Consider the following 27,091-nt stretch of genomic DNA (forward strand, 5'->3'; position numbering starts at 1 on the left):
ACACTGAAGGCCTAAAATCAGTCATAGGCCTGTCATACATGTATACTAACACCAAGTCTACAGTCTCAGTGGAAAAACATTGAAACAGATGGCTATAAGCTAATGTAAACAGGCAGCTTTTGTGGAAATTTACAAGCCTGAGTAGCCATAGATCTTTTTAATAGGTAGCCTTGGCAGACAATACCAACTTAGATAAGGACAAGCAAGTCATAGGCAGAGTCATAGTGACTTGTCCCCTGAACCTTCACCCAGCCGATACCCGGTTCTGATGATATCTGTATTCCCCCTGAACACCCACACTCCAGTCCCATTCCCTTCCCCACATCCTGCCTTTCTGTGTTTATAACCCCTGTGTGAATGAATTACGATCTGAGAAAAAAATATAAAAAAACAAATAAATTAAGTAATTAATTAATTAATTTAAAAAAAGAATAAACTAGTCAATACTACTTGGGACATAGACAGTTAGAAATATAATAGATTCAGCTAAATCTAGATTTAAAAAGAAAATACAAGAGGGAAGAAAACACCAATCCTTAAAAGTCAGTAAAGAATTAAGTAGTTTTACTGTTGTAAGAATGTTAACATAGTAACCTATTATGTTTGATGGATGCAGCGTATGTTCATCTTGACATAATAGTTTTAATACTAAACTAGGAAATGCTGGACATATAGCTAGTAATCAGATATGAAAGATGAAGTGGAACCAATCTTTGAACTTCTAACAGTAGGTCAAATTTGCCTTTTTGGAATACATATGTATAAAAGATTTTCTCTGGCAGTCACTATTCCAGTTACATTCTCTTCTGGCAGAAGGCTTTCAAGAAAATAGTGAAGTGCACAATATGGTTTTACAGTTTGCTGAGAATATATGTCATTGTTCTCATCTACTACAGTACTGTCTTCAGTCTACCACTCAGGTTAAGTAGAAATGATTTCTGGATATAGAAGAGAGGATGAATTCTAGATGAAGAGATATCAGCATTGTGTAAAGAGAAATGCATATACATTAATAAAAACCAAAATATATTTTTTGTCCATTGTATGGTATACCAATATAGTAGACAATGCAGGGTGAACATATACATAACTGAATTAATGTGATTAAGGACAATACCTTTCATAGGCTTGACATATTTTCTGTTTTTCAAAAAAGTATTTCTTCATGGATGACTTAATTGTTAGTGACTAAAAAAATCACACCATAGAAAATGTAAACATAATTGGTTTCAGTGACTGAAGTTCTTATAGCCCTGATATATGGGACTGTAGGTCATAATCTAGGTCATACATCTAAACTGACACAGAGATAGAGTTCTAAATTGAAAATAGATTATTTCTGCTAAGACTTAACCTAGAAGGCCATTGTAAGGAGGTTGGAATTTATATCTCACTTTACAAAATGGGGTTTTCTCAGAGCTAAAGGATTATAAGTAGAGCTCCATAAAAAGAGCAACCTCAAGATAAAATTTCAATGGGGGAAATGCACAAACGTGTTTGTGTTGAATCATTTTTAGTATAGTATTTGCCTCAAACTCAAGTAAGAGGATCCTCTACTTGGCTTGTTGCAACTAGAAGAAAGCCCCACATATCATATGTGTGCACATACAAATGTGTACACACATACATGTACAAACACATATGCATGAGAGAGAGAGAGAGAGAGAGAGAGAGAGAGAGAGAGAGAGAGAGAGTCATGATTTCATAAAGGATCGGCTGTGTTTCCCAGACCTGACATTCACTGTCAGCAGGGAAGAATTTACATGCCCTAAGTATTTGCCTTCATCAAACAACATTTGGGCACCAGAGAAAAAACTTATCCAAATAGATTTAGACTTCTTTCATCCTAGAAGAGGAATATTGTTTAGCTGTGGAAAGATTTGAATGGCAGGAACATTTAAGCTACAAAAACGACAATTAATTAACTCACAGGATTCATTCCCTCAGCATGAAAGAAAGTATGCTTTACTCAGAAAAATGATATCTCCTGATAGCAATTCAAAACATCCTATTTTTTTTACCTTTAATATCATGTTCCATCATTACATGCATAAATATAAATTCCGTTAGGATTTTCCAAATTTGCACATGTGGTAGATGGTTTTTAATTATTTGGAGCACTTATTACTCTTCAGTTTGTATCTGTGTATATTTAGTGTCAACATGGTTTAAATTTACAAGCACAGATACATTAGATACTAGAACTATAAAAAATATAGCTATCTCCATAAAATTTTATTGGCTTTCATAATTCTTAAAAAAGTATATTTAGCAACATATTAATTTTTATTGCCTGAGAATTTCACAGTGCAGACATGCATTCTCATCATGTTCAACTCCACTTCTCTCTTCTCCAACATCTTCCCTATACCTCACACCTCTATTCATTCCCAACTCCATGTGCTTATTTTTTTGTTTGTTTGTTTTTAGAAACCACCTATTCCTCTTAGTGCTACCTTATGCTGATTGGTGTGATACTATCTTCTGGAATATGTATAGTCTTTAAGGTATTGTATTCCTGAAAGAAAAAAAACTGTGTCTCCAGCCCACAGTGGGCACTAGTTGTCTATATTTACACAGCTAGTGGTGAGACTTAGTGATCTCTCCAGCCCATGGTGGGATTTTGGATGGCTTGACTTCATGCAGATCTTTTGTATTCAGACAAAGCTGCTGTAAATTCATGAGTTCAATGACTCTATAATGTTTCATTGCAGAGGTGCTGTACCTCAGGTTCTCATAAACTTTGTATCCCATCTTTTCAATAATTCTTGAGCTTTGGAGGGAAAGGTTGTGGTTCCCAAGCTCAGAAATAAAATAGAGCTATACAACATCATATTCTTTTTATAAGAAATGTATAATGCAGAATACAAAGGGAAGATCTGAGAGAAGACCATGGACAGAACCCTGTTGAACAATTACATGTTATGGACACAGGTATGAGTTCAAAACAAGAAGAAATTTTATTTAAGGGACAATTCTGATGTCATTGCTTGTTATAGGTTTGATAAATTAATAATGGCTTACTATAAAGGTATTAAATGAAAAACAAGTAGAACATTTTCAAGTTATCATCTGTAGCAAATGCATACTTTTACAATAAACATATTAAACCCAGTTCTACTCTGAAGTTGCAGGCCTCTGAATCTTCAAGGTTATCACTTGTAATGTTTGAACATTCATATGCTGCTTTTATTTGAGAATAATAGGGACACAGACTCAAGTAGGAATCTATAGTGTATATATAAGTTCTTAGAATCCTAAGCAGTATGCAAAGTATAATGACAATACAACATCCCATGTCTTCTTCATTTCAAGAATGATCATTATGAACTATAATCATACTGTTCATCTTATATTTATATTTATTTATATTTATATTTATTTATATTTATATTTATATTTATATTTATATCCATTGAAAGCATCTAGTTGTTAGTTTTACCTTCTTTTGGCGAAAAGCTTAGGATCTTTATCATTTGAGATGTAAATGAATTGAATGATTAATAAAAATAGAAAAGGAAAAATCATTATATCTAAGAATTTCAAAATCAAGTAAGTATTCCTACATATAGAGCAAATGTTATAAATTTTATTTTGCCAACATAAATTTAAATAACAATTTTCAAAGCTTTTTCTGCATTTCTTAAAGCTAATATTTGAAAATCATGAAGCAACACAGTATTTCTTTTCACATTTGGTTTATACAACCTGTCATTGTCTAAATCCTCAGTCATACATGTTTGGTCAGACCAAAAAGAGAGTCACTGAAGTCAAAAGAGAAATGGAGAGAGAAAGGGAGATGGAGAAAGGAATAGAGATTTTTGAAGTACATGTTTCAAAGCATATCCCTCTATACTTCACAGGAGTATCTAAATTAATAAATAGGCTATTTTTAGTTCACAACACTTGGGAAGTTTCACTTCTTAGATCATAATTAAGCTAGAAAGATTTATATCTCAATTTCTTGTACATAAAAGCAATTCCATAGAGTCGATATAATCAAATGTGCTGAGTAAGAAAATTCAGGAACCAAATAGTGGGCTTTAAAAGGTATGTTATCATTACACATGGCATATTGACTTTCAGTGGAATTTAGAATCATGGTTAAAAGTATAAACTCTACTGCTGACACTTCAATAATACACTGTTTGAACAGCTTTTAAAAACACCATGACAATTACACAAGTAAAAAATTCCAGAAATATTCATTTTAGTGATATATTCACATTAGGAACTATACTGATTTGTTTTATAAGAACATAGTATTTTAGGTATACATAATTTAATAACAAAACTGCATTAATTTCAAGTTGTTAAAATAATTTTGATACTTTCAATAATACCTAAAATCTACTGTTTCATGTTCATGATTATGTGTTATGGAGATGGAGAGATTGCTTAGTGGTTATGAGCTTGTGTTACTCTTGGAGAGGACCCAGGTTTGATCCTCAGCATCCACATTGTGGCTGACTTCCTTCTGAAACTCCAGTTCCAAGGGATCAAATACTCTCTTCTTGGTTCTGTGGTCACTGCATGTAAGTAATACATATATACACGTATAGACAAAACACTCAAAGAAAAAAATTAAGTAAAATTTAAGATTCTTTATTAAATATGTGTCTTTAAAATTACTTAATGTCTGTAACAACCTTAAATTATTTTCTCATAGAAATTTTAGAAAAGAAATCTTAGTCTTAGTTTACAAGACAATATAGATATCTGCAAATTTCAAACCAAGAAAAATCACTCCACATACTATTACTTCAAGAATAAATGGAGATAAGCAGACTATCCCAAATTATGGCTTTTTCCTGGTTCCCTAATTTCATGTACTTTAATGTGGAATTTTCTTGTTTCTATAAAACTTCTAGTTCCACCTCTCCCAAATAAATTTCTTTGAACATTAGTACACCAAAGAAAATACTAGAAAGGCCCTAAAATTTTGCCCCAAAGTTGTAAACATTTTTACATCAGTAAATATTATAAACACAATACTTGTAGCTAATTTTTTATTGTCAAGACCCTCATCCCCTACATTTTGACACAATTTACTGGTATATTACTATCATACCTCTGTTAGCTGCAAACACGCTCCCACTCTGTTTCCTATAAATATTCCTCTTTTCCTGAGTTTTAGTGGTCTGAGAGCATACACTTCATTAAGTCCACTGCATCTCAAGACAATGATTCTAATGCCCCATGTTTCTGGTAGCTACATTATCAAGGGCAAATACCACTGATAATATCACTGGAGCTCTTTCTTGAATCATGCAGGCTCCTCTCTTTCATTATTTAGCACATTTATCTTCTATCACATTTCCCCATAAATCTATGTCTTTTATCATTCATGATAATTTTTGTATTTACATTAATCCATCCAAATATTACCTCCATCCTATAAATTAACTGGCTCTTGTACTGGGAAGCTTATACTTCTTTTAATGTGTACCATTGCCTCTCTTTTTCCTCAGAGACAATTTTTATTTGCAGTTCCTTTATGTGTATAGCACATATATAGTACTTCCCTCACCCTAGGGGAAAATGAAAGTGATTTCTGAATATTATATAGTATCATTCAAGTAGTTCTATCTATACATCATAATGATTTATTTTATTTTATAACAGAATTAATAGAAATAATTGGGTATATGCATTACTTTCATGTATTTAGATACATTCATGTTTTGGTTTCCTGTCAAATAATTTTTTGTTACTTCAACAAACTTTTTGTCTACAAAGTCATTAATATCAAAGTATTAGCTCCTGACTTGCTATCTCTTTTTGAATATCTAAGAAGCATTTCAAACTTAACAACTTGAAAAGTAAGGCCTTCATAGTCTCATATTCTGCTGCCTTTCCTAGTTCTTTTCAGAACAGAAGCAACCTTTTTAATCTACAAGGAATTGTATGATCTGGACCTGTGAATTTCCTGATATTATGTCTGTTTTCACTCATTCAAATTCACCTATTTTTTCTAATATTAAACCTATGAGTCAGAAACAAGATATCAGACCCTAGTATTCAGGCACAGGAATTATACTTGCCTCTAGAGTCCTGTCGAGATTGATCTTATGTTCAGTACCTGGGGATTACATGGTGGAAATAGAGAACCAACTTCCACAAATTGTTCTTTGACCTCTACACAAAAGTCATGGCACATAAGTACTTGCCCCCAACACACAAAATAAGTAAATGCAAACAAAAATTTAATTGAAGAGTCATATTTTATCCCAATGCTGATACTATAATTTCTTAGTATGGGGAAAGTAAATGTCTCATATTTATTAATGTGCAATTTAAGATTTTAAAGATAAACCTTTATATATTGTTTATAAGATAAGCTATTTGAGTGGGATAATATTCCAACTTTTCCACCACATTTATATTTTGCAAGGACATTTCTTTGTCATAAGTAGACAGATCCTACAGTTTTAGAATCATATTATGAAAGAATGTGTATTTGCCTAAATATAAATGTGACTGTATTACAGGCTTGCTCATAGAATATATACAATGAATTATGAAATTTTAAGTAGTTTTATTTAAGAAGTATAGTTAAATAACTCTTGAACTTATCAATTAATAGTATTACAGCTATGTTTTTCATCTCAGCTAGATTCTCTACAATAACTTATGGTTGTCCCTTTTAACCCTCAGGCATAACTACTCTCTTATGTCTAAGAGAAGAGAGACAGGATGAGAACTTATGATCTGAAAAAACTATTTTATTAAATCTTAACTGAATCAATGCAGATACTCTATGAACTAAGCATGCTAGCATCCTAAGCATTTTCAATAACACCTACAAATAAAACATACTGAAAATGAATAGAAATTGATAGAACCACAAAATAATACTGCTTATTTATTAAGATGTTATTATTTATTACAGAGTATTATTTCTTGATCTATTAATACAATCTACCTTTTTTCCTTCCAAGAAGTTTTCAGAATATGGGAAATTCAGATCAAAATTAGTTATAAAGTAATGAAGACATACTCTCCTGTCACCTTCCTTTCTGGAGCATCTACACTTGACTTGTATAACCTCAATGTTGAAAAAACAACTGGTTATTTATTTTTGCATTAAAGGAGCAATTCTTCACCAAATATTTTAAATTAGAACATTTATGTAAGAATGTATTTTAATATACTACCACAGTATGCATAAAATAATCTCACTTTATCAATACTTGACTTTTTTCCTGTAATATGGCATAAATAAACTAATAGGTTCAGTGGCTCTGTATTCATAAGAGATACTCTCCTGACTTAAAGGGAGGGACCTTAGATGAAATGCCTAACAGTGGGAAAAGGGAACTTGTAGATTCCATCTCCAATAGAAAAACAGGACATCAAGTGGACAGATGGGCTTGCCATCCCACAGTCAAAAATTCTGACACAGAGTTGTACCAGTCTAAAACAACTGCAGGGACAAAAAATGGAGAATATACTGAGGGAAAGGATATTCAGTGACTGGCCCTAATTGGGATGCAGGTCAAGGAGAGGCTCCAATGTCTGACACTATTACTAATGCTATGGTGTTCTTACAGACAGTAGCCTAGCATGGCTGACCTCCAAGAAGCCTAACAACCAGCTGCAAGAATCATATGCAGATACTTACACCCAACCAGTAGACAGAAGCTAGGGACCACTGTGGTTGAATCAGGGAAAGGCTGGAAGAAGCTGAGGAAGAGGGCAAGCCGATAGGAAGAATAGCAGTCTCAACTAATCTGAATTCCCAAGATCTCTCAGATACTGGGCCAACAACCAGGCAGCTTACACTAGATGATATTAGGCCTCCAACATATATACTGCAGAAGACTGCCTGGTCTGTCCTCAGTGAGAGAAGATTCACCTAACTCCTGAGAGACTTGAGGTCGGTCCCAGTGAGTGGGGATGGGTGGGGGTATAATGGTGGCAACATCCTCTTGGAGATGGAGGAGGAGGAATGAGATGAGGAACAGTCATCAGAGGGTGGACGAGGAGAAGATAATGACGGCATTATAAAAAATGATTAAATAATAAAAAATAATAAAAGATTGTTACAAAAGACAACTAGTATTGAGAGTTTTATGAAGTCTTTTCAATATACAACATATGAAATATCAAGAATAACTTGGATAATTAAGGCTTAGTTAAAGTTTTTTCTAATATAAAATATAGTATCATATAGTAAATTTAATTAGAAAGTGTTATCTTAAATTTTTATTTTATTGACATTATAAGATAATCCTAGGACAAGCTCAGCAGGCTTGATGTCTACCCTGTCCCCTTTATGCTGTCTACTGTGTAGACAGCATAAGTTCATCTCTCTAACCACAATCTCATGTACCTTCAGCCATCAACACCACCAGGTGAGAACTCTACCCCAAGACCCTGCTCCTCATCCCTCTATGCAAACCCACTACTGATGAGTTTCACCCTGCCCTCCTGCACTCCCTTTTCCAGGCCACATCTCTGCTTGCATCCTTGGAGGCCTGTTGCTGCCCAGGAAAAACAGGCCTGCAATCACCAGTTTTACCTGCTTCCCTGGTGGCCTGCCCCAGCCCAGGACAACCAGAAGCCTAATCCATTATGAACTACCAGCTCTGCTTGCATCCCTTGAAGCCTGCTGCCACTAGGGACAACCAGCTCTACCTGAAATCCTAGAAGCCTTCTGACATAAGAGACTCTGAGCTCTACCTGGAACTACAGAGGTCTACTCCATCAGTACTAATTACCAGGCTTACCAATGTCAGGGACAAACAAGCTAAAGGCCTGCATAAGAACATATTCAGCAAAGGCTAAGGCAATATGGTACCATCAGAACCCAGCTATCCTACTCCAGCAAGACCTGATATCCAAATATGTGTGAATTGGAAGACAATGTCCTTAAATCTATTCTTATGAAGAATATAGAGGCCTTTAAAGAGGCAATGAATACTTCATTTAAAGAAATAGAGGAAAACATAATCAAAGAGATGAAAGAAATGAGTGAAAATTGTTGAAGACCTGAAAATGGAAATCGAAGCAATAAAGTAATCGCAATCAGAGACAACCCTGAATATGGAAAATCTAGGGAAGAGAACAGGAACTATAGACACAACCACCAGCAACAGAATACAGAGATGGAAGACAAACTGTTAGGCACAGAAAGTACAATAAGGAGAAATTAATCCATTGGTCAAAAAATGATAAAACTAATATGTTTCAAACACAAAACCTTGAGGAAATTTGAGACATTACGAAAAGACTAAACCTAAGAATAATAGGAATAGAGAAAGGACTGAAGGAGATGAAGGGGTTTGCAACCCATAGGAAGAACAACAAATCAACCAACCAGACACCCCCAGAGCTCCCAGGGACAAAACCACCACCAAAGACTACACATAGAGAGACTCATGGCTCCAGCCACATATGTATCAGAGGATGGCATTGTCTGGCATTAATAGGAGGAGAGGCCATTGGTCCTATGAAGGCTCGATTCCCCAGTATAGGGGAGTATCAGGGCGGTGAGGTAGGAATGGGTGGGTGGGTGGGTGGGAGAAAGAGCACCTTCATAGAAGCAGGAGGAGGGGATGGTATGTGGAGGTTACAGAGGGGAAACCAGTAAAGGAGATGACATTTGAAATGTAAATACATAAAATATCGAATAAAAATAAATTATTTACTAAAAAAATAATTGTAAGAATAGAATACTATTAACTCAAAGGTCCAGAAAATATCTTCAACTAAATCATAGAACAATTTTTTTAATATCCCCAAAGCAGCATTTATTTACTCTTTTAAGTCCAAAACATTTATTTTAGCAGTCTGGCATTTCATAACCACCCATCATGATTGACACAGGTTGACACACACGATGCTGTCAGGGTATACAAGAACAATAGCCAAAGAGTTACAAAAAATAAATCCATGATTCTTAATTACAATAAAAAAGGTACACATATCAAAAACTTCAGATGCATTGCATTGAAAAGAAGGTGTGCGCACATCATAATTTAAAGAGGCACAGAAAGGGCTGCTGAAAGCTCACGAGAAACAGTTTATAAAGCTGGTAGTGAAGGAACAAGTTGTTACTGTGTCAGTTTCCATTAGCTGAAGGAAGGGGTGAGAGGGTCAAATTCATTTTTGCATGCACAAGATGTACTGCTTAACAAAACACTATCAGCTTGTTTTAAATAGCAGCCATAGCCTGTGTTGGCTAATTCTCCTTTCTACACTCCTCAATTACCATCACCTGGATTTGCTATATATCAACAGACATAGTAAAATGCCTCGTTCAGGACACACTTCTCTGCACAATTCATAAAGGGAACGCCCTGTGGCTCAAAGCAACCATCAGTCCAGCAAATGCCCATGAAGGTTTATCTGAAACTGCTTCCCAGGGGACAGGAGGGCAAGTCTGAATAGCTGTGCTGCCAATACAGATAGGTTTAGCACTAGATATAGTGATTGTAGCAAGGAAGAATCAGTGATAATGGGGGTGGTGGGTGATGAAAGGGCCACGGACCTGAAGGGTCTTCAGTTGCCTTCTCCTGCTTCTTCATCCTGCTGGTCGTTTGTCCAGAGGGCGAGGTTGTCTTAAAGCAACTGCATGATGAGAGTGGAGTCCTTATAGGAATCCTCGTTTAATGTGTTCAGCTCAGCTATAGCATCATCAAAGGCTTGTTTGGCTAAGAGGCAGGCCTGCTCTGGTGCATTCTGGATCTCGTAGTAGAACACAGAAAAATTGAGGCCCAGGCCGAGCCGGATGAGGTGTGTTGGCTGCATGTGCTCTTTGCTATTTTCGAAGGCTTCTTTATATGCGGCCTCAGAAGCTTCAACCACACTGTTTTTCTTCTCCCCAGAAGCCACCTCAGCCAAGTAGCGGTAGTAGTCGCCCTTCATATTCAGGTAGAACACCTTGCTCTCATACTGAAAATCATTGCAGTTCTTGATAAGGAACTTGTCAAGCAGAGCCAAGGCATCATTGCGCACTGTCTCCAGCTCCTTCTCAATCTTCTCCCAGTAGGCTTTAACTTTCTCCAACTTCTCATTTCCATCTGCCATGGTTTTCTGCTCAATGCTACTAATAATGGCCTCCGCCATGAAGGCGGTGACAGAGCTGAATGAACCACTATCAAATGAAGATAGAAATCTCCTCTCTGTGGCCTACAAGAATGTAGTTGGTGCCATGAGAACAAAATTTTTATAACCTATAAAAGGAGATGCCTATAAATAGAATGAACCTTAAAGGAAAATCCTCCCACCAAATAATAATCAAAACACTAAATATACAGAACAAAGAAAAATATAAGAGCCACCAGGGATAAAGCCCAATTAACAAATAAATGCAACTATTAGAACTATAACAGACTTTGCAATAAAGGCTTTAAAAGCCAGAACGTGCTGGGCAGGTGTCTTCCAGTCTCTAAGAGATCTCAAATGTCAACCCAGACTAATACACCAAGCAAAGTTATCACTCTCTAGCAATGATGAAAACAAGATATACTATGATAAAACCAAATTTAAATAATATCTTTACAAGAATGCAGCTCTACAGAGGATACCAGACAGAAATCTCCAACACAAAGAAGGTGACTAATCCCAAGAAAACCCAAGAAATAAATGATTTCACACCAGAAAAATCAAGAGAAACACACACACACAGTACCATCATCAACATCAAAATAACTTGAACTAACAATCATCAGTCATTAATATCACTCAATATCAATGGTCTGAATTCCTCAATAAAAAGACTGACTAACAGAGTGGATCCTTAAGCAGGATCCATATTTTTGCTGGACACAAGAAACACAATTCAGCAAAAAGATTGACACTACCTCAGAGTAAAAGGCTATAAAAAGGTTTTCCAAGCAAAGTGACCCAAGAAACAAAAATCTACCAAGATGACATCTCAATTCTGAATGTCTATGCCCCAAATGTAAAGGCACTCACATTTATAAAGGAACATTACTAAATATTAAATCACATATTAATCCCCACACATTAATAGTGGGAGACTTCAATACCCCATTTTCACTAATTGTCAGGATATCCAGACAAAAACTAGACAGACAAATAATGAAGCTAGCAGACATTTTAATCAAATGGACCTAACAGATATCTGTAGACTCTTTCACCCAAACACAAAAGAACATACCTTATTCTCAAGGCATCATGATTCTTTTTCCAAAATTGACCATGTAGTCAGTCACAAAACAAACCTCAAGAGATACAAGAATATTGAAATAATACTTTGTGTCTTATCAGACCATCATGAATTAAGGTGGATTTCAACAACAACAAATCACTGGAAAGACTACATACTCATGGAAATTGAACAACTCTCTACTTAATGATTTCTGAGTCAGGGAAGAAATAGAAGCAGGAAATGAAGACTTTCTAGAATTCAATGAAAATTAAGGCATAGCATACCCAAAATTATGGGACACAATGTAAGCAGTGCTAAGAGGAAAGTCCACAGCAGTAAGTGTCTTCATAAAATAATAGAAAATTCTCATACTAACAATTTCAAAGTACACATAGAAGTTTTAAGGAAGAAGAAGAGGAGGAGGAGGAAGAAGAGGAAGAGGAGGAGAAGAAGAAAGGAGGAGGAGGAGTTAGAGGAGGAGGAGAAGGAGGGGGAGAACGGGGAGGGGGAGAAGAGGAAAATACACCCAAGAGGATTAGATGGCAGAAAATAAACAAATAAACAAACTCAGTGCTGAAACCAATCAATTAGAAACAAAAAACAATTCAAAGATCTGGTAGTTTGAGAAAATCAACAAGATAGAGAAACACTTAGCTAAACTAACTAAAATACAAAGAGACAGTATCAAAATTAACAAAATCAAAAATGAAAATGGAGACATAACGACAGACACTGGAGAAATTCAAAGAATCAATAGGTCTTACTTCAAAAGCCCATACTCCTCAAAATTGGTAAATCTAAATGAAGTGGACAATTTTCAATACAGACAGTATTTATCAAAGTTAAATCAAAATCAGGTAAAGTATTTAATCATCCCTGTAACCCCTGAGGAAATAGAAGCATTCATTAAATCTTTTCCAACCAAAAAATATCCAGGACCAGATGGTTTTAGTGGAGAATTCTACCAAACCTTCAAAGATGGGCTAATATCAATATTCCCCAAACTATTCCACAAAATAGAAACAGAAGAAACACTGTCAAACTCATTCTAAGAGGCCACATACACTATGATACCTAAACCACACAGACTCTACAAAGAATGAATATTTCATATGAATTTCCCTTATAAACATTGATGCAAAAATACTCTACAGAATCCAGGAAGACATCAAAACATTCTCCATGGCCAAGTAAACTTCATCCCAAGGATGCACAATATTTCAACATAAAAAAAATCATCAATGCAATGAAGAATTTATACAAACTGAATGAAAAACATATGATCATCTCATTAGCTGCTGTAAAATCATTTGATAAAATTTAATGCCCCTTCATGTTAAAAAGTCTTAGAGAGATAATGGATACAAAGCACACACCTAAACATAATAAACACAATATACAGCAAGCCAATATCCAATATCAAATTAGATGGGGAGAAAGTTAAAGAAACTCCACTGAAATCATGAACAAGTCAAGGCTGTCCACTCTTTTCTTGTTTGCTCAATATAGTTCTTGAAGTTGTAGCTAGAGCAAGAAAACAACTAAAGTAGACCAAGGGGGATAAAATTGCAAAAGAAGAAGTCAAAGTATCTATAAATTGTAATATATGATGATACAATATGATACATAAGTGACCCAAAACTCTACTAAAGAACTCCTATAGCTGTTACAAACCTTCAATATCCTTGGTCCCATGAAGGCTGTACGCTGTGTATGGAGGAATTCGAGGGTGGGGAGGTGGGAGTTGGGGGGTAGGTAGGGGCACATTCACAGAGAAGCAGAAGAAAGGGCAATGGAATAGGGGTTCCTGGGTGGGGAGGAGGGAATGGGGTAAGGGGATAACATCTGAACTGTAAATAAAATATCCAATAAAAAATACAAAAAAAATCTACTCTAGACATTTTTACAAAGCATAAATGGGCTGAGAAAGAAGTTAGGAAGAGGAAGACAGTATTCATCAAATTTACCATGAATAAAATATTTTGGTGTAATTCTAAGCAAGCAAGGGAAAAACTTATACAACAAGAATTTCTAGTCTTTGAATAAAGAAATTGAAAAAGATATCAGAAGATGAATAGATCTTTCATGCTCATGGATAAGTAGCATTAATATAGTGAAAATGACCATTTTACGAAATGCAATCTAAAGATTAAATGCAATGCCTATCAAAATTATAAAAACATTTCTTACAGACCTTAAGATAACAATTCTTAACATCATATGGATAAAGAAAAACAAAACAATAAGAAGGATAGCTAAAGTAATCCTGTATAATAAAAGAACTTCTGGAGGTATAACCATTTCTGACTTCAAGTTGTACTATAGAGCAATAAAAATAAAAACTACGTGTAATTGGTATAGAAACAGACAGGTTAATAAATGAAATGAAATTGAAGACCCAGATACAAACCCACACATCTATGGACACTTGTTTTTGTGTAAAAGAATGCAAAAGCATATAATTGAAAAATGGAAGCATCTTCAACAAATGGTGCTGGACTAACTGTGTGTCTGCATGTAAAAGAATTCAAGTAGATCCATATTTATCACCCTGTACAAAACTCAAGTCCAAGTGGATCAAAGACCTCAACATAAAACCAGATACACTTAATCTAGTAGAACACAAAATAGGGAATAACAGCCTTGAATTCATTGGTACAGGACATGACTTTCTCAACAGAACAGCCATATCTCATGCTGTCAGAACAACAATAAATTAATGGGACCTCATGAAACTGAAAAGCATCTGTAAAGCAAAGGACACTGTCAATAGGACAAATCAAAATGTCAGCCTACAGACTGGGAAACGGTCTTCACAGATCCCATATCTGAAAAATGAGTTAATATCCAAAATATTTAAGCAACACAAGAAGTTAAATACCAATAATCTAAACAACGCAATTAAAAATGGAGTACAGAGCTAAACAGAGAATTTTCAACAGTGGAATACCTAATGGCAGAGAAAAACTTACAGAAATCTTCTTCATTGTCGTCTTCTTCTTCTTCTTCTTCTTCTTCTTCTTCTTCTTCTTCTTCTTCTTCTTCCTCCTCCTCCTCCTCCTCCTCCTCCTCCTCCTCCTCCTCCTCCTCCTCTTCTTCTTCTTCTTCTTTTCCTCCCCCTCCTCCTCCTCCTCCTCTCCTGCTCCTCCTGCTCCTGCTCCTCCTCCTCCTCCTCATTATTATTATTGGATATTTTATTTACTTACATTTCAAATGTTATCCTCTTTCCTGGTTTTCCATCCCCTCTCCCTGCTTCTCTAAGGGTGCACCACAACCCCACTCACCTACTCAGATCCTTAGTCATCAGGAAAATGTAAATCAAAACAACTCTGAGATTCCATCTTTCACCCATCAGAATGACTAAAATAAAAAGAAAATCAATTGACAGCTCACGTTAGCAAAGATGTGTTGCAAAGTGATCACTCCTCTATTGCTTATGGGAGTGGGAACCTGTACAATGACTCTGGAAACCAATATAGCCATTTCTGAGAAAACTAGGAATAGTTCTATCTCAAGACCCAGCTATATCACTCCTGGGCATATACCCAAAAGATGCTCTACTATCCCACAAGGACACTTGCTCAACTATGATCATAGTAACTTTATTCATAATAATCAGAAACTGGAAAAAAGCCAGATGTCCCTCAGTCGAAGAATTGATTAATAAAATGTGGCACATATACACAATGAAATATTATTCAGCTATTAAAGTCAAAGACATCATGAATTTCACAGACAAACGGATTGAACTAGAAAATATCATTCTGAATGAGGTAATCCAGACCCAAAAGAATATGCATGGTATATACCCACTTACAAGTGGATATTAGCCATAAAGTATAGGAAAACCATGATATAATCTACAGATCCAAAGAAGCTAAGTAACAAGGAGGATCCAAGGAAGGATGATTGAATCTCACTGAGAAAGGGAAATATAGTAAATATTGGAAGTGGATGGAGGGAGAGAACTAGGTGGAAGAGGGGATGTGGAGAGGAACAGGGTAGGGAGATCAGATATAGGAGGAGCAGGGGAGAGAACTCTAAATTTCTGAGTCATCTCCTAGCCGTATCTTAAATTATACAAATGTTATATTTAAAAAATATCATTCATTTTAAATGTGATACTCATAAAAATATAAGAAATAGGAAAATTAATATTAATAGATAAAACTAAGAAGACTATATCTTGAAACAAAAAACAACATTCAAATAAAGAGAGCATTAGGAAATCTGTATGCATGAGGCCCCGAACAAATTACAGCAGAGGACTGCTAGATCTGTGTTGAATCAGAGAAGATGCACCCAATCCTCAATAGACTGGAGGCCCTAGGTAGTTTAGAGGTCATGTGAATTGGGGATAACAATGGAGACAGCCTCGCAGAGATGGGGTGGATTGGAGGTATGGGATTTCGCACAGTTGGAGGGTGGACAGGAGGGAGAATAAAATATTGAGTGTAAAAATAAATAAAGAAAATACTTCTGGAAAAATATTTTTTAAAAGGCTATATACAAGTATTAATGCATAGGTAGCAATTGCAGAAATTCAAAACTTCCCAAATTGAATAAGAGAGGATGAAGGGAAGTATAAGTGAACATGCAGCTACATTAACAGATAATATCAGTAACTATAAATTGGCTGAATTCACCTAGTACATAACACCATAAGTGTATATATGTGTGCATGCATATAAATACACACAAACACACACACACATACACACACAATTGAATTTGTTTTTATATCAGCCAACAGTACTAAATCCGACCATGTGAAACAAAGTCTAAACAAATATAGAAAACTAAAAGAATTAAAATATAAGAAAACTGGAAGGTACAATTCATAAGATTTTCTATCAATTTTCTCTTTTTTGGCCACATATAATACAAAAGAACCTAAAACTTGTATAAAGACATGTATTAAAACAGTGAAAAGCATCATGCTCCATTTACCATTATCAGTATGAATTTTAAAAAATCCTTTAAAACAGCAGAGTACATATACATTCCAGAATGTTATAGAGATAGAGTTGGTGAAATGTACTTCTATTTGTAAAACATTCCCTATTATATGTCTTACATATGGTAATAAATGGGGTTACATGATGCTTCATTTTGTTCAACAGCATTCTAAAACAAACCTTTTATTATGATCACAGGATCCATTCATACTCAGTATACCATTTATAACTGCAGCACTGTCACTGGGATATGATTACAAAAAAAGACAAATAGAAATTAGATGGTAACATAATATTTAAGAAAGGCTTTTAAAAACGTTGATTTGTAAATAAACTGTCCTTTTTGATATGCCTCAAACAAATATCAAACATATCAGTAAAATTCCAGCATGGTTGAAATGTAATGCTTTCTCTTAGTTTTATTTTATAAATGATGACATGTAGTACCAATCCTTCATTAGAATATTTTAAGGCTTATGGCAACCTATTTCCTATTGACTAGTTTATGTTTTAATTAAATGATACCTTTAAACCAAATCTACTACCAAGATGTTTATTTTGAAGTATTATTATTTTTTTTTAGTATTTTAAAATTTTCAAATTGTATTGATGCTTTGTTTTATACCTAGCAAACCATTTTTGTCTTACAATATTCCCATTATTGTTCTGATTTTCCTATATTTTGAGGTTCTCTCTAGATTTGAAAGTTAACATTACCTCCTCTGAGGTCTTTTTGTTAACATATTTTAATCATTAGCTCCTGTACATCCAGCCAAAATGAGTCCTATACAATAAAAACTTCCCTGAGATTCACTAGTACTTTTCAGCAGATGGCACTGTTATTTAGGCTAAACAATTTGTCACCAGGGCTAAGTAATTATTCTTGTAAGATTTTTTTTCCAGAACAATAGGATAGCTGTGTGTATAAAATTAGCACAGACATTTTGTCTACAAGTGGAGTATAAAGTGAAGAAATTCCTCTGTGAAGATGGATACATTAAAATCACAGAAATATTTAAAATATCACAAAATACTCAAGTGAAATTGAATGTTCAGTTGTCATTTCATATATTCTTACTTTTGCAAAATGAAGCTTAATATTCAAGTAATTTAAAAGAAATCTTTATAAACCATGCTCATTTACTGCAAGAGCTAAAAATGTTCTCTCTTGTTCTCACTAAGTTCTTAAGATAGGAAAATTTGATTTATGTACTTTATATGCTTAAATATATTTTACTTATCTAGCTTTTATAGGTGAATGACAAACTCCGGAGTTATATTGGAGTTGGGTGCTGGAGTAGTGTGTGTGCATGAGATGATTTAACCTTAAGCCAATTAGTTATTATCCAAACAGAATTATATCTGTGTATGTCCCAGCTGTGTCTAGCTTCATTTACAAAATAGAAAAGATTGTTCTCAAAATCTAGTGTTACTAATATAAGGGATACTGTGTATAATTACTATTTATCCACTAGATAGTTCTACTAAACATGGAAAAAACGGCCAAACAGCTGAGGAAATATAATCAAAGAAATATCCTGGACTAAAGATACAGTTTAGTAGCATAATGATTGCATAGCATGCACAAGATCCTAGGTTCAATTTGCCATATCTCAAAGCAAAACAAAACATTTTATTTTTTAAGATTAAAAATGTTTCCTATACATACATTTAATGCCTTACCACTCTGCTGAATACAAACGGTGTACTTGAAGGTGGCTCTTCATTATTGTTGAATCTCTTTCCTTTCCCCTCCTCTCCTCTCCCCTTACCTCCCCTCCTCTCCTCTTACCTTCTCTCTGCTCTCCTCCTTTCCCCTCCTTTCCCTTCCCCTCCATTCCCCTCCACTCCTCTCCACTCCCCTCTGCTATCTTCCGCTCACCTCTGCTCCCTCCCCTCTTCTCCTCTACTCTCCTCTCCTCTCCCTGTCTCCCTCCTCTATCTGTGTGGATGTGTGTCCATCTCTGTCTTTGTCTCTGTCTGTGTTTCTGTGTTTCTTTCTGTGTCTCTCTGTGTCACTGTCTCTCTCACTCTGTTTGTGGCTCCCTGTGTTGTGTATCTGTGTGTGTTTCCATGTGGTGTGTGTGTGAGAGTGTGTGTTTGAGTGTGTGTGTGTGTGTGTGTGTGTGTGTGTCTGCATCTGTGTCTGCATGTGCATGTGTACCAGACCATATTAGACTACAACCTTGTTCTGGTACAACAAAGACCAGAGATCTTTCTCTCTTTTTGTGAAACTTTATATAAATGATCAACCAATGAAATCACTTTAACCACTTCTATTTTTGTTGAGATATAAAAAATCTATAGTAATTATCATTAATTTGGAAATTCTCAGAGATGCTAAAATAAGAAATTAAAGGATGTAGTGATGACTCAGTGGTTGAAAATACTTCCAGTGGATCTTTCAATTCCAAGCACCCACATTAAATGGCATACACTTGCCAGAAACACCAGCAATATGGGATCCCTTGTCTTCTGGCTTCAATGTACTCTGACCTCATACGTACAACAAATAAAATTTAAAAATAAAAATTAAGACAAAAATATTCTATGGGAAAATTAATAATTTCATGGCGGTTGACTATATCTGCATATAAAGCTCTCACAAATTAATATTCTTACTATGCTATACACTCATATAGCAAACTTTTCTGCAGAAATCAAAATAAAATCACGGGATAAAAAGTTATTCTTAAGCTGAGATCAGACTTACATTTCAGATGCAGATCACAAAGGAATATTTTACTAATGTCAAATAGAAAAATAAAACATACTGTCATTCTATGGAACACAATTTTCAGTGTGAAGTGTGGATTCTAAAAATTTGGCCAGGAATTCTTGGAAAATCTTCAAAATTCTCCCAAGGGGTTTGTGAGCCACAGTATTTTCATCACAAGATATAGTTTTCCTCTACCCATCATTTCCCTACAAGCATTACACTTAAACTGCCCATATGTTATAGAACGATAATATGATTAACAGAATGGAAATACATTTGAGAAGTCAACTTCTATTCAGCCACCTGTTTAAAATATAAATGCGGAGAACAATGGCATATCACTATGTTTAATTATGTGAAATATATATTTCAAATAAACTTTTTGTTTTAAATTTACTTTTATTTTCTGTGCATGAGTGCTTTGCCTGAATGTATATCTGTGGACCATGTGTGTTCCTGATAACCAAGAAGGCATTGGTTTCCCTAGAACAGGAGTTATGGATCATGGTGAACCACAATGTGGATAGTGGGAATGGATTCTAGGTCCTCTGCAAGAACAAATGCTCTTAACCTGAGTCATCTTTCCAGTATGTATGTATGTATGTATGTATGTATGTATGTATGTATGTATGTGTGTATGTATGTATGTATACATGTATTTTACAGAGATGGCTCAGTAGTAAAAGCACTTATTGTTCTTTTAGAGGATCCAGGTTTGGTTCTCAATCTCCAGATGGTGGCTCACAGATGCCTGTACTTTAGTTTCAAGCAGATCTGATGCCTTCTTCTGACCTCTGTGGAGTCCTACATGCATATGGTACAAATACATATATTCAAGCACACACATAAATAAAATAGATACAGATTAACAGTAAAATTAAAATAACTGCAACTCACATGTTCTATTTATTATATTTCTTGCTTTTTGAAATTTGGAAAATTGTAAATGAATTTACCAAAATGGTAAATTACCTCCCATTTTAAATGATTGCAATAAACCTTACTTTTAAAAATCTTCTCGAAGAATTCAGAATGAAACTAATTTTTATCACTAGACTCTGCAGAGACATCCAAGTTTTATTCTGAAATTGCTGGTTTTGCTTTGGACTACTGAGCAGTACCTGCCAATCAAGTTAAATTGTGTGGTGGCTTATCAATCCTTTTCCACAAGCAATTAGAAGAAAATGACCTACAGCATTTCCATTTGGTCAGAGAGAATTTACAGGCCTGTCTCAAAAGGTGAAAGGCTATTTTATTAAGCCATTTTTGACAAAGAAAGGAGACCCTCTTGATGGGAGTTCAGACTGTAAATAATGTTGCCCTTGAAGTAAACAATGGTAATTGTGCCCTGGGACTAAAAAGAACTAGGGCAGACATACTAAATACTGGGCAACAGACGACATAAATTCCTTTAAGAAATGGCTTGGCATTATGTTTATTTTTTCTTCTAGAAAGACATTTTAGTAATCAATCCTATCATATAATGATGCATATCACTTCACTTATTTTAGTATTATATTAAAATAAAGGATTATTTTAATGTAGAGACCTAACCTTATATATTTTTGATGACAAATACAGTTCATGTCCACTTAACCAATGAAACTAGAATATGTTGTGAAGATTATGAAGTCTTAGTTCCATAATGTAGAGTACTAGTGTATTCTTTTTTCTTTTTACAAAGGGAAACAATTAAATTTACTACACTAGGTATACTGAGTATTAAAAGAATAGGTACAGTCACTGAAATTCTATGAAGCTCATAATACAAAGGAATTCCTAAACACCTATTGTGATAGATTTTCTGTAGTTTTATATACTTCTTTTGTCCAACATCATAAAAGTGGTTGAAAATAACTGAGCTACAAAAAGAGATAATGGTAATATTGTTGTTGGTGGCACATTAAAACAAAGAAAACAAATAGGCACTTTTAAGTTTTTAAGATTGCTTGTATTCTAATTCCATTTTCTATGTCTTAATCATGTGTCCAACAAATCAAGGTCTGTGATTTCACTATATATAACTGGCACATAGGGGCAAGAAGATTTTCCTCAAAGCAGCAGATCTCTACTAGTTGAGATTCTCCCACTAGGGGATACCCAAAAATGTATAGAGTCATTTTTGGTTACCATAATTAAGGTGAGTGCACCTGTTATACACTAGGTAGAGAACAGGATTGCTACTAAACAAACTCCAATGTGCAAAATTGTATTTTTCACATAAACGCAAAAGAATTGTCCTGCTATAAATGGAAACTATATCTGGGGTTAACACAATTTGACTTAGATGGATGTTTGGAGACTCAAAGAACCTTCTTTTGTTTTTTCTAATGTTTTCAGGAATTTTCAAACTGTAGCTTGAGGTAGCCTGTAAATCATTATACAACTCACGTCAGCTCAAACTTATGATGATCTTTCTGCACTGGACTTTCACTTGCTGGAATTATGTTATCTAACATGCCCATCTTCAAAGGAAGTTTCTTATATTGTCACAATTGGAAAAATACCTGTGATGTACTGAATATTAAAAATACTATGTTTCTCTTTTTGACTTATTTTCCTGTGGTTATCTGTGTGTTTCCTATTTTAGTGTCAGTGTTTGAACTTAGCGATACTATTATACTTAATGAACAAAATATCTAGCATTCTCCTATTATTTTCTTCCTAAAATGACCCAACAAAAGGCCATGTGTTAGACCAATGACTCTCGAACATGTTAAGTTTATGTTATTCAGATAAGAGATTTTTTTCTAGTTTTTATTGAGGCATAGTCAAATATGTAATGGAGAAAATAAAAGGATCCTTCTTTGCTGTACAAAGTGGCATTGCTTACATCTTTTTCCTTCATTTTTATAGTATATTCTGTATGACCATTTCTTTCAGTTTGGGGATCCTGACAGTTATAGGGCAACTTTGAGGAATCGTTGTTGCAAAATATATATTGTCCTTATTAATGTACTAATGACATAATTTTCCAAGTTAAATATTCTTCACAGGTCTATTTCTGTGTAACTCTTCAATAGGTAAGTTAGGAAGAACCTGTCAGTGTGATTGCAGATCAAATTGATTGTAGATATTCATGGTCATATGAGAGAGGAAGGTCACATTTTGTGAAATTAACTGTAAGCCATAGCCTCAAACCAGAGGAGCACCATATATACCTCATATAAGCCAATGTAATTTTTCACTTTTCTTTTGATTTGTTGCATTTGAGACATGCTAGTTGAACATCTACCATTGAGCTGTGTTTTCACTCATGATTATCTCTTTTAACCTGAGGAAATGAAAACAACATGTGAACAGATGATAGTAGAAAATAAAGTGGAAAAGAAAAGCTTAGGATATGGTTCATTTGTGAAATCCTTGACTAGTGTGCATACCGAACAATGGCAGGTTCTGTTTCCAGTAGCAAAATAAATTAATTTCTAGATGAATTTTTAATTGATTTAATTGTAAAACTCATTAGCTGTTTAACAGGATACAAAAGAAGTTGCTGGCTTAATTTGTTTCCATTTATATGGTATCATTTTCATTCTTATAATCATTTAATTAAGATGTCCTTTCACCAGTTTATGCTAATAAAAGACTTAGCAACTTTGCTTGACCATTGATTATCTTTCCTACTCTCTCTTTCTCCTTCTCATGTGTGTGTGTGTGTGTGTGTGTGTGTGTGTGTGTGTGTTTGTTTCTTGGAGACAAAGTATTACTATGGTGTCTAGGCTAGTGTCAAATGCATGGTCCTCTTGTCTTAGTTTCCTGAGTACTGTGGTTTACAATATTAAACCTGATTTCCCACTTGCTTTCTTTTAAAGAATTGAAAGACTTAAAAGGTAAGTTAAAACTCTTTTGAAAATTCTACTCATTTCATAATATTGTCCAACTATTTCACTAAAAACTGATAAGACTCTGTTGTATTTAAAACTGCAATATTGACTTTTACATTTGCCAATTTAGTACTCACAAGTTAAACCCCTTTATTTAAAACAAACAGAAAATATTAAAATGGCAAGATTAATTTGAACAGTTAAAGAATTTGTCCATCCAGAATCTGAAAAGTATTATCAAAAGGAGAATAGGTGAAGGTTGTATTTATTGCTGATTTTATGAAGACTGTTCAGAGACAGAACAAGAAATATAAAATTGGAAGTATCTAGCTGAATGCACGAGCAATGTCTAGACAAGATTCATGGAACACAGGAGTTCAGTGAATGCCAAAGATGAAGGTCTTGGTAATCAAGTGAAAAGTTGTTTGTGGATCAATGAAGAGCTACATCCAAGGAAACGAGGAAACTCCGTAAATAAACCAACCTTTACAGAGATTAAAGCAAGCTTTGACTTGATAGAATACATGGTGTAAAAATGAACTAAGTGCCTTTATATTCTATTTTGTCTAAAAGAAACAAAATATCATGATCTCTGAATTAACTAATTTAACACTTACTGCAAACTAGATTTGTCAGTTTACACTAGTAAACAAGAAATATGTAGTCATAGCAGAGTATGCATAATAATCTACCTTAATTTACTATTTTCATAGCAAAGGAATGTGGGAGGAAACAAGGAGCACATCATCTATGCCAATCCAATTACTAAGAAATAATTATGGAATAAAGATAATCTTTTTTATATTTCTATGTGATTATATCTATGACATATGACATATGCTTATATTTAAAAAGAGTAACTCAGACTCAAACATAATAATTTAAGGCAAATCTGGATTACATAAAAAGACTATCTTTAAAAGAACTCTCCAAATGCTAAGAAAATTATTCATTGTATAGTTCTATTCACAGAAAACAAGAAAATAATCTTACATAATAAAAAAATTTACAAAGTTCTTACATAATAAAAAATTTAGAATGTACTTACAGGACAAAAGCAATCCCTGCAAGAACTTATTTTTATATTTATCTTTTTAAGCATATACATGTTATATCCAGCTATAAAATGCATTTAAATAGAAGGAAGCAATGAAATGCCAAATGCTATGGAAAATAACAGCCATTTTTCTATCAGTTCTTGTATTAACCACACAAAAAGAAACATCTCGGCATTACTTTACATTAAATACTTTGACTATACTCAAATAGTGACATGTGGTCTTAGGACAAGAACTACAAATTGATGTCCGAATCCTTCCAACAGAAGACTGGTTACAGGAGATGGACTGTTCAGACTCTTTATCCTACATTGTTACTAGTCTTAGTTGGGGTTACCCAAATAGAATCCTGGAAGTTTTCATTGCTCTAGGTTTCTAGCTTGCCCTCAAATTGCCCCAAAATTCCAATTGTTTCTCCCAGTAATTTTTTCCTTCATCTTCCCCACACCTAACCACTCTAGTTGATGTCCTCCACCTTCTACACTGAGTCCACCCACACTATCGATTTTACTTTCAGTTCATAGAGCTCCATGCATACTCCTCCACCTTTGAGCCCTCCTTGTTACTTAGTCTCTCTGGGTGTGTGAATCATAGTATGATTATCCTTTACTTTAAAGTTAATATTCATTTATAAGTGAGTCCATATCGTGTTCGTCTTTGTGAGTCTGGGTTACATTACTGAGGAGGATTTTTTTGAAATTCCATTCATTTTCCTGCAAATTCCATGATGTTAATTTTTAACAGATGAGTAATACTCTATCGTGTAAATGTACCACATTTTCTTTATCCATTCTGCGGTTGAGGGACATACAGGTTGTTTTCAGTTTCTGGGTATTATGAGTAAAGCTGCTACAAATACTGCTGAGGAGTTATTTGATAGGATGGAGCAACTTTTTAGTATATGCCCAGGAGTGGTAAAGCTGGGTCTTGGGGCAGATTGATTCACATTTTTCTAAAAAAATAAGAAAAAAATACTCTATCGATTTCCAAAGTGGTTGTAAAAATATTTCACTCTCATCAGCAATGGAGAAATGTTCCTCTTGCTCCTCATCTTTCCCAGCATGAGCTGTCACTTGAGTTTTGATCTTAGCCATTCTGGTGGTTGAAAGGTGAAATCTCTGAGTCGTTTTGAACACTTCTTTAAGTGTTTCTCTGCCACTAGACTCCACTATTGAAAATTCTCTGTTTAGATCTGCACCCCATTTTTAATTGGACTATATGGTTTGTTGATGCTTACTTTCTCCTTGGACCTGCAATTTTTCCTGCCAGTAAGACGTGCTAGGGTAAAGGAGGCACAGAAATTATAGAAGTAGCCAGCCAATGACTAGTTCAGCTTGAGACCCATGCCAAAAGAGAACCATACCATGAGAGGAAGACCCCTTTGACACTGTCTGGAGGAAAAAAAAACAGAAAGCAAAACAAAAAATAAGGAAACAAACAAAAACAACAAACAAACAAAAACCAGAAGTCAGATGGCCCAGAAACCTAGGATAGAACAAAAAAATGCCTGGGTCTCCCAAAATTCCAAATTCCTAATGATATTCTGGCATACTAATATATAGAATCCTGGCACAATCACCATCAGAGAAGCTTCATCTAGCAACTGATGGAAACAGATGCCAAGAGCCACAGTAAAACATTAGGGTCTAGGGAGGGGACTTATATTTGGAAGGAGAGGAAGAATTTTAGGAGCCAGAGTGTTCAAGGTCACCAAGAGACAAACCACAGAATTAAAACCCTAAACCCAGAGAGGCTCATGTCTATCCTATATCCTCTATATGTTATGGTTGTATAGCTTAGTGTTCTTATGGGACTCCCAAATGGGAATTGAGGTTGTCTCTGACTCCTTTGCCTGCTCTGGGAAATCTTTTCTTCATACTGGTTTGCCTATCGAATCTTTAATATGAGGGGAGGTGCCTAGTGCTATTGCAACTTGAAATACCATGTTTGGTTATTATTTCTGGGAGGACTGGCCTTTTATGAAGGGGGAACAAAGGAGGAGTGTATTGGAAGGATGGTAAAAAAAGGGGAGAATGAGGGGAAACTTCAGTTGGGTTGTAATAAATGAGAGAAGGAAATAAGCTATTCTGCCAAAATTGGTAATGAGGTACTTTTGGACAGCAAAAGAGACAAAAGATTGTAATGTTAAATGAAAATCTTCCTTGGCTTATGAAACTGTGTAGCAAGCTATAAAAAGCAGTTTTTAAAATGTAAAATGCATTTCAGCAATGTACATAGAAAGCTTTGGAACAAGATTATCAAATTAAAAATTTGCATTCTCCTTTACATTATGATTTCCTTCCTTCCTTCCTTCCTTCCTTCCTTCCTTCCTTCCTTCCTTCCTTCCTTCCTTCCTTATTCCTTGCTTTCTTAATCTCAACTATTCTTCCTTTCCTTTATTTACTTTACAG

General features: G+C 34.7%; 1 pseudogene; it reads right to left on the minus strand.

Moving 5' to 3' along the window:
- Window positions 1-10,506: 10,506 nt before the first annotated feature.
- Window positions 10,507-11,073, minus strand: LOC114631931 (annotated as a pseudogene).
- Between the last annotated feature and the right edge of the window lie 16,018 nt (window positions 11,074-27,091).

Source organism: Grammomys surdaster, unplaced genomic scaffold (assembly GCF_004785775.1).
Source record: "Grammomys surdaster isolate TR1022 unplaced genomic scaffold, NIH_TR_1.0 369, whole genome shotgun sequence".
Classification (NCBI taxonomy): Eukaryota; Metazoa; Chordata; class Mammalia; order Rodentia; family Muridae; genus Grammomys; species Grammomys surdaster.